Source organism: Babylonia areolata, chromosome 15 (assembly GCF_041734735.1).
Source record: "Babylonia areolata isolate BAREFJ2019XMU chromosome 15, ASM4173473v1, whole genome shotgun sequence".
NCBI lineage: Eukaryota > Metazoa > Mollusca > Gastropoda > Neogastropoda > Buccinidae > Babylonia > Babylonia areolata.
In genome coordinates this window covers 7,953,603-7,966,748 of record NC_134890.1, presented here as the reverse complement: position 1 = coordinate 7,966,748, position 13,146 = coordinate 7,953,603, and the positions used below count along the sequence as shown (strand labels likewise).

At 43.4% G+C, this 13,146-nt stretch overlaps 1 protein-coding gene across 4 annotated transcripts in view; it reads right to left on the bottom strand.

The window, feature by feature from the left end:
- The window catches only part of LOC143290405 (uncharacterized), a 174,229-nt gene that overhangs the window by 135,336 nt on the left and 25,747 nt on the right, over positions 1-13,146 (bottom strand). For 2 of the 4 annotated variants that reach the window (XM_076599813.1, XM_076599817.1), the window contains exon 1: positions 9,033-9,404. The exons of the other annotated variants lie outside the window; for them this stretch is intronic. The gene's annotated coding sequence lies outside the window, so the exon portion shown is untranslated. Of the gene's footprint in view, positions 1-9,032; positions 9,405-13,146 lie in introns of those variants that run through there. 4 annotated transcript variants of the gene reach the window in all.

The following is a 13,146-nucleotide window of genomic DNA, read 5'->3' as shown; positions in this document are numbered from 1 at the left end:
CTTCTTCCTCTTTCCCTCACTGCCTTTGGGGTACTCTAGAGAATTTAGTGACACCTAAATTGAAAAACGAAATACATTACATCAAATCATGGCATAAGACATTTCATTGTCGTATTTATGTTGATCGAAGCCGTGAAAAATTAGTTCATAATAATGCCCATTGTCTTATTTACATTTATTTAAAAAAAAAAGAAAAAAATAATATGTCCGTGCACTGTGGATTGGAAACACATACATACGCGCACGCGCATGTACACACACACTCACCCCCCCCCCGCCCCCCTCCCCTCCGCACCCGCAATCCCCCCACCCACCCACACACACACATTCATGATAATAATGATAGTTTTAAAAATCTTTGCATATGCCAAGTGCCTCCCCCCACACTCACCCATACCAATACACTCTCCCATCCCCACCGCCCCCCTCCCCCGGCGCCCCCAACCCACCCACACATATACATTCATGATAATAATGATAGTTTTAAAAATCTTTGCACATGCCAAGTGCCTCCCCCACACTCACCCACACCAATACACTCTCCCATCTCCATCATCCCCCCCCCCCCCCCCCCCCCCCCCGCCCCCCTCCCCGATGTTCCTTGAAGTCTGTGATGACTGTCAGTCAACATTGTTCTCAGGCTCAATCGGTATTGCAAACTGTTGTCTGGGCAAAGCAGATTAAATCAAGTTTCGTGTACATGAAAGTGATAGCTGACGCAAACAAAACAACATACTACCAACAATCACAGACAATCGCACAACATATGCTAACACTGTTATCACACACTACACAGGTTCTAATCTAATGCTGCACTGTCTGCCTTTGATTTATGACATTATCTCTCCGCTTCATCAATCACCTTGCAGTTCGAAGTTAACAGACAGGGAACTGTTTAGACCAAAGTGTCGAATCAATTAATCACCTTGTTCTCTCTGGTCACCCTTCATCATAAACAGGTGATAAGAAGAAGTCGCCGGATCCAGTCCAAGTGGACTCATAGGAAATAAATGTGTACACAACTAGCTGTATACCAAGTGGTTAGTTCCAAGGAATCTTATTGCTTATTTTACACCATACACACAAAAGCACAGGGTATGTATGGGCCACCCAGGAAACTAAGCAAACACTAACACAGAACACCAACTGGATACTTTCACACTGCAGGTGTCTGGCCCTACACTGGTTTTTAGGTTTCAGTTGCTGCTGCTGGCATCACTGCTGATACCAATACTACTACTGCTGCAACTACTACCACTGTTACTACTACTACTACTACTACCACCACTACCACTACTGCAATGTACACACCAGGTTGGAGTATAGCTTAGGCAACAATTGATTTTTAAAATGATTATGAAAAGACTAATTCTGGTATGGCAGAGAGAGAGAGACAGAGACAGATTGACAGACTGGCAGAGACACACACACACACGCACACACACACACACATGCACATCATAAGCGCGCACGCGCACTCGTGCACGCAGAGAGAGAGAGAGACCTTGCAGTCATGCCCGGTAAACAAAGCAAAGTACCGGTGAGAAACGCATCAGCCGTCACTGGTGAAGCTGTAATAAAGCAAGCCACCCACCCTGCTGTCTGGTCCGAGCAGTCAGTGACTCACACGACAGACATGAAAAAACATCAAAGGCTGGCCCCTTCTACAAGGCGTGCGCTTGGAAATACAGAGAGAAAGAGAGAGAGAGAGTAGTAGGATAGTATGGGGGGAGGGGAGAGTTTCGGAGTCGACTCATTACATCGGCAGGCCACAGACAGACAGACAGACAAGTCTATGAGCCGACACACACACACCTGTCAGCCCACTGGCCCAAGAACAAAGGGGCTCCCAGATAATGAATGGGTCTCATTAGAATAGCTGGCAGCCTAACAAACACACACACACGTACACGCACACACACACACACACACACACACACACGACACGGTCACACAAAGATACGGCCTACTGCAGGGGGCAAGTGAACAATACTACCTTATTATATTGTAATGGGGAGGGGGAACAAAAGGGAGCCTCACCTTGCCTTCCACCCCCTCCCCCCTTCCTCCCCCGCATACACGTGTCTCGTCTCGCGGAAGCCATGACAGAACAGAAAGAAAGGGAAGAAAGGACGAAAAGAAAAAGGAAAGGGAAGAAAGAAAGCAAAACAGAAAAAGGATGCCTGCATTGTACCTTGGCTTAGTCCATGGTTTGGTTTGGTTTGGTTTTTGTGTTCCTATTTGATTGTATGTGGACGTGACAGTTGCATGAACTGCGGACTGCATCAGTATCGGTATCAGTAGCTCAAGGAGGCATCACTGCGTTTGGTCAAATCCATATAAGCTACACCACATCTGCCAAGCAGATGCCCGACCAGCAGCGTAACCCAACGCGCTTAGTCAGGCCTTGAGAAAAAAATAAATAATGCTGACATTGTGCATATACCACTGTACTATCGAGACATGACACAGCTTGTTGTGTTTGTTCTTCCTGTGTTTCTTATGGTGAACGCAAACAGTATCTTAGTTAAAAAAAAAAAAAAAAGAAAAAAGAAAAAAAAAAAAAGATAGGCCTGAGAGTGAGAGCGGAGGGCAAAAGTGGGTTTTTGGGTGTGTGGGGGGTGGGGGTTGCATGATCGTCTTGTGAAGATGACTAAAAATGTTTTCCAAGATGATTCTTTTTGTCTTTTGAAGCTTGGAGCAAGGATAATGACAATAATAAAACAAACAGAAATACAGGAAAAGAAGAATACGAAATGAGTTGAAAAGAAAAACATCGCAAAGTATAAAAAAGCCTTTTTAAAAATGAAAAACAAAAACAAAAAACAACAAAAGAGGAAAAAAAATAAAATGTAGGCTTATATAGCGCAGTACCCCCATCTCAGATGGGCTCACCGCGCTTCACAACAAAAAATAATGAAATTTAAGACTAAGTGTCGTAAAATATGTACAAAGTCTACAAAGTTTAACATGACAATGGCTAAAATATGCATATGTAAGACTGACATGATAAGATATATATATATATATATATATATATATATATATATATATATATATACATACACACACATATATATACACACACTCATATGCACACACACATATACACATGTATACATGTACACACACACACACACACACACACACACAACACACACATATTGTAGACACAATAGCAATACTTATGGAAAACATGCTGTTTTGCTTGAACGTTTTCCGCTGCACAATACAATTTCTAATAAATAAATAAATAAATAAATATATGAATAAATCAACGAATAGATAAATAGATAAATGAATGAATAGATGGATAAAATAGCAACCTTGCTGGCCACAGACAAATGGGTCTGCACGTTCATCAGGACCTTCCCACTGCTCCACAGAACAAAGTTTGTGACAGGAAAGATTGTCGTCTTAAAAAGAGCAGGTTTCAGAAAAGTAACCACACACACACACACACACACACACACACACTGAGGACAAGGCAGGGCGGGGGGGGGGGGGGGGGGGGGGGTAAATCTTCAACTGGTTGACGCCGATGGGCTAGCCGGGAAAAACCGGTCGCCTGGTCGCCTTCCCCTTGTTTGTCGGTGACATGCAGATGACAGAGTCCCGCGCCATGACACACATGATGACAGGGAGTCTGCTCCATTGGCCTGATTATGTCATGGTGTGCAACATGACCAGGCTGACTAACGGGCCATGGACTGCTTCACCCTGCTACATCATGTTCACCTGCATCGACGTTATTAATTTAATCAACTTTCTTTAAAGAGATCACGGCTCGAGTTATGGAATGGGAGAGGTGGGGATTTGATTTGTGAGTGTGTAAAATTATGTGTATGACTCGATATGCTTTCTAGCCCTGACCAGCGAACTATGTCTACAATGCATAGGTCTGGTACAATTTCTTCCTTTTCACTTTACTTTCCTGCCACAGCGGACGTGGTGGAGGGTATACGTATCAGTCCGAACCCTTCCACGGCTCGCTGAGTTGAAACTGAAGTGCTCCATGGAGCACAGGGGGTCATAGCCAAGCATGTTGTTTACACCCTGACCCGCCGCAAGGCCGAAGGGAACACCTTTAAATATAGTGACAATCATATATATATATATATATATATATGTGTGTGTGTGTGTGTGTGTGTGTGTGCGATAAAATGAAATAAAGTAAAATTAAATAGAATATAGCAAAATAAAGTCTTCAGTAGAATCTTCGCTTAAGCTTGTGTTGCTTACATTCTGTTCAGTTTTTTTTGTTGTTGTTGTTGTTGTTGTTTTTATCTGTTTATGTTCTTTGTTGTCTTTTTCCCCTGGTTTCTCCGTATCATTACTTTTTTTTTTAAAACTGTTTTGAATTGTTTCCATTTCTATTTTCCCTGCGCCTGTAAGAATTTTATTACCCCTGTCATCTTTTTCTCTTTTTTTCTTTTTCTTTGGAGGGGTGGGGGCGGGGGGTGTAAAAACACAAACACACCATGCAATACTATCAGGCACACGTGAGCGACAGGAAAGGGACACCTCGCACATAAAATACCGTTTTTCGCCTGGCCACGCAAAGACAACCTTATGAATAGGAGCAACCCCTCCCCCCTCAAACAAACACCCATCCCCCGAAAAAAAAAAAAAAAAAAATCCACATGTACAGACTGTTTGAATGAGGCCCCTAGGCTCTGACGTCGATTGTTATCTCCCCTGCCTTGTCGCTCAACTTGACACATTTGCATAAAAGCACAGAACAGAAAGACGAGAAAAGAAGAAGAAGAAAAAGGTAGAACATAAAAAAGAGGAGGGAGGGGTGGGTGGAAAAGACACGATATGACGGTCTGAAAACCACGCCACTTTTAACCCCTCTCCCCCCTCCCAACCCCCCTTAACCCAGCTCCTCCCCCTCCCCCCCAAAAAGAAAGAGTTGGAGGGGAAGGTGGAAAAGGGGTTGGGGGGCGGGGGTGTGTGGGGGGGGGGGGGGGGGGGGGGAGAAGCCGGCACAACGTTGCCAGTCGACGACACAATACGATGAGGGGGGAAAAAAACGCAAAAAAACCCCCGAACTATAACCCAAACCCTCCGTTGACAACGTACATGCATGCATAAAAGCCATGCGGTGTTAAGATGGGATTAGGGACGGTTGACGCGCCAGCCGACAGAATGGAGACAAGAGCGCAACATGGTCGCTTCAAGCCCGGTTTTTTTTTTTTTTTTTTTTTTTTTTTTTAAAGGGCCAAAGAGGGCGGGGTCTGGGCATCAACATCCGCTCTAATGCGATGACCTGCAGAGATAGAGCCTTACTGCTGGGGGCTGGCAGAAAATCGGGGTGTGCAGTCTTTTCTCTTCCCCCCCACGAGTCCCCGGCATCAGTGTCAAGTGGGCTAACTAGTCTCAGAGGTGATACCCGTGTGTTTGACATGTGCTAAAGAGAGAGCGATGATATCATGTAGAAAAGAAAGGGAAGGGGGGGGGGGGATAAAAACATATCAAAGTTATGTCCAAAATAAAGAGGAACAAATAACACTTGTGTTAAGGAAAAACAAACAAAAAAACAAACAAAAAGCTAAACTGTGTTGGCATACCATACTGTGAAATGCAAATTGAAATGAAAAAAAAGGGGTGAAAATTTATGACCAATTAAAAAAAATGTTTTAAGATAATCAAACCAAAATGTATCATTGTTTGTCAGCATTGTCTCTGTTTGGTTTCAGATCACTTCTTCTTTGCGTTATCATTTCTCACCTGACTTTCCTGGTTCGCATCAAAACTGACTTTAAAAAAAAAATCTTATCATTCGTAAAACGAACAGCTGGTGTATCCAGAGTAATCTATGATTATCGGAAATCAAAATGTGTTCGTTTCTTCTTCCTTACCAAGGACTTTAGCTTGAAAAACACGCCGTTCTTTCAAAGGTCATTTATGGAATTTGAAGGAAAAAAATTTTTTTAAAAAATCACACGCCCGTGTCAGCATTATTTATTAGCTCGATATTTACAACATAATTATATGTGCGACGCGCGCGCGCGCCCACACACACACACACACACACGCACACGCGCGCGCGCGCACACACACACAACCACTTCAACGCATTTTTCATCTGAACGCCAGAGACAACAAAAAACACCAATGGAGACAAACCAATAAAAAAACAAAGAAACAAACAAGAAAACATCTTTTTTGGACAAATTCATGTCAAACTACCAGTTCAATATTACTATAACCTCTATTGCCACTTTATAATAATAATGATAATAATAGTGATGATAATAATAATAATGACTGCAGTAATATAATAATAATGGACGTTTATATAGCGCATTTCTCCAGAAACCCTGCTCAAAGCGCTTTACATTTTATTTTATTCTCCACTCCCCGCCGCCCAATCAGTACTCCCTACCCCCACCCACTCACACACACACGGAAGCACGTGAAAAAACTCACGCAACTGAACACTGGAAACTACCCACCCACCTATGACGCCCTCCAGAAAACGTACCCCTGTATCACGCACTCAGGCACACGAACGCACGGACACTCACCATAATGACGACAAAAAATAATAATGACTACAGTTACACAATCAATTCTTACTTATAAAGTCGAACAAAAACAAAATTGTAAAATGGGGAGATCGGAATTCCAACTCGTCTCACAATGATGCAAAATAATAATAATAATAATAATAATAATAATAATACAACATACAAAATTCAAACAAACTAAATACAAAAAAAGAAAGAAAAAAAAAGTAGAAAAGTTAATGTGAAAGAAGAAAAAACACTTGTTAAAAGAAGGTCAAAAGAGGAACGTCTTACAGTAAATGGTTTGCAGGAGCATACAAAGAATCGTCTTCTTAAACTTCTCAATCATCATCGACATCAGGGGCCAGTTGCATTGCTTGGTTCTAACTTTTGGACAGTTACACGTGACTAAATGCCTACGTTGACCGAACTACGCCATTGGTCAGTGCCATACTACACACAGTTAGTAGCGGGTTACGACCATACTAGGCTCTTCCGTCCGAATGCAACTGGCTGCATGGGAATGTGTTGGAAACGAGAAAGTTAAAACACAAATAGGAATGAAATAACGCCTGAGAATATTCAGCAGACAAGAAAGCAAAAACATATCTCTCCAGTTAGCACACACACACACACACACACACACACACACACACACACACATATATATATATATATCTCTTCTTAATAATAAAAATATATATAAAAATAAAATATAATAAAAATATAAATTCTTGCACGGGGGCAAAATCACAAACGCACCATTATGTCTGTACATGCAAACGCACACATTTTCACTTTGTCACTAGTGGTAGTTGTAGTATTGTTCTGATGATGATGTTCTGGTAGCAGTAGCGACCGGTAGCATCTTTATGACTATTAGCATCATCATTATTATTATCATCATCATGCGTTCTTTGTTGTTGCTGGAGTTGTTCTGATGTTGTTGTTGTGGTAGCAGTAGCAAGCGGTTGCAGTGGTGGTAATATTGTTATCTTTATCATTAGCATTATCATTATTATCGTTATCATCATCATCATGCGTTCTTTGCTGTTGCAGCTGTTAATCTTGGGATATGTCTTGGAAAATTCTAAGTTACAAGATACATAATTTAAAAATTAGATAAAACGAACAAATTTTAAAGAACAATTGATGAATAAAAACAAACAAACAAACAAAAAAACAACAAAGAAAGAAACGATTTTTTTTCAAAACAAAGGAAGAAATTTTTTAATGAAACTAGTAAATAAAATCGACGATACCCAAATTGAAAATGAAATAATGTTCCTGTTTCCTACAGCTGTGCGTATCAACCGAGGGAGGAAGAATAAGAGAAAGAGGAAAAAGACAGAGACAGGACAAGACAATGTTCATTATTTTCCAGGATAATATATTAGCATTGGCATGCTTTTTTTTTTTAAACATCCAGTCCAACACACACACACACACACACACACACACACGCGCGCGCGCGTGCGCGCACACACACACACAGATCCAGTCCAACACACACACACACAGATCCAGTCCAACACACACACACACAGAAGTACAGAGAGACAGAGAGACAGAGAGACAGAGAGACGGGGGGTGCGGCGGGTAGTGGGGGTGGGGGGGGTGGGGGGGGTGGGGGTGGGGGTAAAACTACAACTGCGCGAACACACACACACACACACACACACACACAAACATACATACACGTACGCACGCATTAAACCACACACACACACACACACACACACACAAACACACACACACACGTACACACTTACAGGCATAAGCTTGCAGTTGATAAAATGTATAGGAAAAAGAAACAAAGAAACAAAAACACACGCACAAACACACACACACACACACACTGAGTCACACACACACACACACACACACAGACACACACACACACACACACACAGAGGGAGGGAGAGGGGGGGGGGGGGGTGGAGGAAAAGGGGGTAAAACTATTACCAACAGTTGAATACTTGGCAGGCTAAGACGATTCCTTATTTAACAACGTCCAATATATCAATATTCTTTCCATAGAAAAATGAAAATAATGCCATCATAATGCCTGTACATTTTGATGCTACAAAGCTAAAAAACGAACACGACAAATCAGTGTGAATACACCCCCCGCTCCCCTCTCCACACACACGTGTGTTTGTTTGCAGATAGACGAGCACTTTGGTCGACAGACAGAGAGACAGGAACACGACAGTTAGACTGATATTTAGACAGATCGACAGATATATAGATGGGTGGACAGACAGCAGGTAAACAGACAACAGACGGACAGATAGACAGGTGTAGACAGATCCTGAGGAATATCTGGGTCTGTCAAGCAAAATCATTCTGGAACCAACAGCCCTGACAATTCATTTTGCCATCACTCACACCAGTAGGAAATGAACTCCTCCCCACTCTCCCACCACCAAAGTTCCACCCACCCCCCACTCCCTCCACATAGCAGCCCCTTCACTCACACACAGACGACGAGGCGAGAACAGACAAAGCACTCACTCGTGTCGATGAAACCTGGTATGCTCTCTTTCCCTCTCTTTACTTCCTCCGTCTCCCTCTCTTTCCCTCTCTCTGTCTCTCTCGCCAGTAGCCTCGTGGACGTCACGCTGTCAGCATCACGTCATAAACCCGTGACGTTTTCAAAACCACTCTCTCTTCCCGTGTCGTCACTTCCTTCAGCGCCGCAGTAAATCACTTGTGAGCGCTCTGACTGGCCAGCTGCCGACTCTCGGGAATTTCATTTACTGCGGGGTTTTTCTCCTCCCGAGTCCGGACTTCCTGTCGCTCGCCAGGCACATGCGCGGCGGACTGCAGCTGCAAGTTACGCCACTGCTTGTCTGGGGCTGGTCCCCAAAGTCGTTTGTTAGGCTGATGTAACACGTAAGCAGGGCCCCAGCTTTGTGCCTTCCAGCCCCCCGAACTCCTAGACAGTGTGTGTGTGTGTGTATGTGTGTTGGTTTGTATGTCTGTGTTCGCTCTTCACGGCACGCCAAATCTCCGCGCGGCGTTATTTGTTGTTCGGCGGAGGGTTACAGGCGTGACGCGGCAGTGCACACACGGCGGAAAGATACGCACGGTTGCCCGGGTATGGAAAAGACGGCGAGATGCCTATGCAGATTGTGTTTATCTTGTCACCGGGGGGATACTTTATCGGCTTCGGGGTCGGAAATCACAACTGGAGCGACACCCTCCTTCCACACTGGGAGATACAAAAAGACCCCCCTTCTCTCTCTCTCTGCCCCTCTCTATCTCTATCCATTTTTTGTCGCTCTCGCCACAGAGATGACTTGGACTGCCGCTGAAAGGCAAAGCATTCACGCGGCGCTGTTATTTATATTTATGTATAATTCATTCTACCCCCAGTCCGTTCCAAAACACGTTCGCATCTGATAACAAAGATCACACAAACTTTCCGTTTTCCCCCGTTGTCACTTAACTGGAGGTTTAACATAAAATGTAATGTTCACATTACCCAGCTTCTTTGGCGAAGGTTAAAAGGCAATGACTTGAGGAACGAAAACAGGTGACAGTGTTTGTAAAGGTGTATGTAGAAAAAGATAGTTGTTTTTGTTTCATTCTTTCGTGTTTTCTTCAGTGAAAAAGCGTGGAACGGATAGAAAACACATGCACGTACCCATACCACATAGAAACATGATAAATAGTCGGATAGAGAATAAGGAAAAAACTGATTGACTGATAGAGGAACAGCCAAGATAAAATGGAGGCATGTAAGACATCTGACATTGTATTCTTCACCAGGCGAGACAGCTGCCGCAATAAAGGGTTTCATTAATGTCTCCCCCATTCCCCCGCCAGTGTAAAGTATACATGTTTGAGTTAACTGTGCAAAATCACTTCAAAGATGACAAAAGACTGAGTTGTTTACCTGCACTTGCTAACCTTCATTACAGTAATGCAACTGTTTATTCCTAAATATAAATGCGTGTGTATTTTGGTGTGTGTGTGTGTGTGTGTGTGTGTGTGTGTGTGTGTGTGTGTGTGTGTGTTCATGCAGTGGTTCACTTACAAACATAACGATGTTGTGGCGGGGTGTGGGGTGTGTGTGGTTGGGACTTCATGTCATCCCCCGATCCCTTTCCAGGCAGATGTATTATCTGAATCAGAACGCTCATTAAAGAAGTAATTACTTTTTATAATCTTTGTTAATTGTTCCTCTGGTTGAATTATCAACTTCCCTTTTACGAACTCCATAAAATATTTTCCTGTAATTGCACTTCTATATTTCTACCAAATATTCATCTTTGTTGTTTTTTTCTTGCTGCATTGATGACTTCCCTCCTGCAAAGTCCATTGAACAATTTTCCTTAACTGTACTTCTACATTTTTTCAAATATTCATCTCAGATTCCTTCCTCATTTTATCCTCTTTCAGCAAACGCATCATACACCCCTACCCCCTTTCTACTCCGACCTTTTATTTATTCATTTTAAATGAAAAACATTCAAATGTGAATACAAGTCAATACCGTAGCTGGATGCCTACAATCACCGGTAAGTGTGACTGGCCATTAAACAGACTTCCTCACAAAACACAACGCTTCTTTCACACCCCTCCACTCGCCCCTTCCCTCGGAGCAAGTTTCTCTCTCTTTTTTTTTTATTTCCACAAAAAGGGAGTGGACAAATAACCGCGAAAACATGTTTTGAGCGTGTCTTTTCTCTCTCTTTGAGAAAACGAAGACAACAGGACACGGATTTTTTGGGGGGAGGGAGAGGGGGGTGGGGGTGGGGGGGGGGGGGTAGGTATTTGTTTGTTTGCCCCCTAACTGTTGCATATCCTGTATTGTACAATGGCTTGTCACACGTATCCACTCAAGTGTACATGGAAGATATTCTGCGATAGTTATGTTGAATTGGCCTTCATTCGATGGTCCACTAAGAGACGGGGAGAAAGAGAGAGAGACAGCGAGACAGAGAGAGAGAGACAGAGACACACAGAAAGATAATGGGGCTATCGAAATAAACAAAATAATTATTCAAAGAAAGGAGGCCATTTTAATGCAATGCACATGTTCGCAACAACCAGCATAGTTTACTGCGTGCTAACGTGAAGCAGAAACAGTGAACCATGATGACCATTTAGCTGTTAGAACTAACCCACATGTTATGACTAACCCACATGTTATAACTAACCCACATGTTATAACTAACCCACATGTTATAACTAACCCAAATAACTCAACACAAAGCTGGGGCTGCAAATGGCCATTTTTCAAAATACATCTTTTCTGCCTGGGGAGTGTCTTTATTATTTGTGTGTGTGTGTGTGTGTGTGTGTGTGTGTGTGTGTGTGTGTGTGTGTGTGTGTGTGTGAGTGTGTGTTTCTCTTTAAACTACGCACGACATTTGTATATTTGTAACTGGCAAAAAGCAACACAACACAGCACTGCACAGCACAATAGAATTAAGAACAGGAGACAGTTTGTGTTGGGTTTTTTTTCAATGTGTATATAAATATGTATGAAATACACACGAGGGTGTGGTGAGGTTTTCACGAAAGTATTATTTCTTTTCATTTCTGAGCAGTGAACTAACACCAACAGAAAATGGAACAACCGATAGCGGAAAAGGGAATTAATCCATACAGGAATCGAAGAATATCAAAGATTGTTTTGAACATTTAGCTAATCTCTGTCACCCTCTCTCTCACACATCCAAATGCGAAAACCCTCTCTCACGCAATCTCACACACAGGGATACAAAATTCAATCCCTTCCACACAGAAAAAGGGGGCAGAACCCAAAGACGCGGATTGAAACAAAACAGGGAAACACCAGACGAAAGGTTGGGGAGGTTAAAAACTGGCGACAAGATATCTCACCAACAACAAAAAAACCAGGTTGTTCAAAAAGATGGACAGAAACCACAAGCCCTCCATTGGGGCAAATCAGCATACAAATGAGAACGCTTCCCATACCCCTATCCACAACATCAAACCGCACCATCCTTCAGCCCCACAAAAGCCGGCAGACAAAGATGAAGAAACCCCCACTTTCCCCAAGCCTGTGCATCCCCCCTTCTGCCCCCGCTGTGGCCGTCTGCTTTCCATTCTCTAATTGGACGGATTGGAAACCGAACCCAGTCCCAATCCCCGGCCCCCTCGCCAACCCGCTCTCGGTCAATACCACTCGCCCTCTGCCTTGTGAAAATATTGACACGATGATCGCCCTGGAGATGACGACCGCATCGTGAGCTGATTGGTCCGTGACACAAGTGCGTGCTGGGCTCGCGCCTGGCTGGCAGCTGTGATTGGGTCATAATCTGCGGCGGTCTGCTTTGATTGGTCCTCTTGTGTCTGGGGTCAATGACGGGCAGTGGAGGGGTTGGTTGGGGGGCTATGAAGAGTACGTAATGGGTCGTGTGACCGGGCGGATGATGATCTTATCGCGTGACAACAACACCGTCGCTTTGCCAGAAAATTTGAAAACAACTGCCTTCTGCGCGTCAGCGGATCCGCCGGGGTGAGATAATAGAAACTGTTTCCCGGCTGAAGCTTTGTTTTAAGCAACCGCTGCCACACAGCTTGGGCATTAAAGATGCTCATTGATCAAACACCAAGATGGGGTGGGGGAAATTCTGGTTCCTTGCTTTCA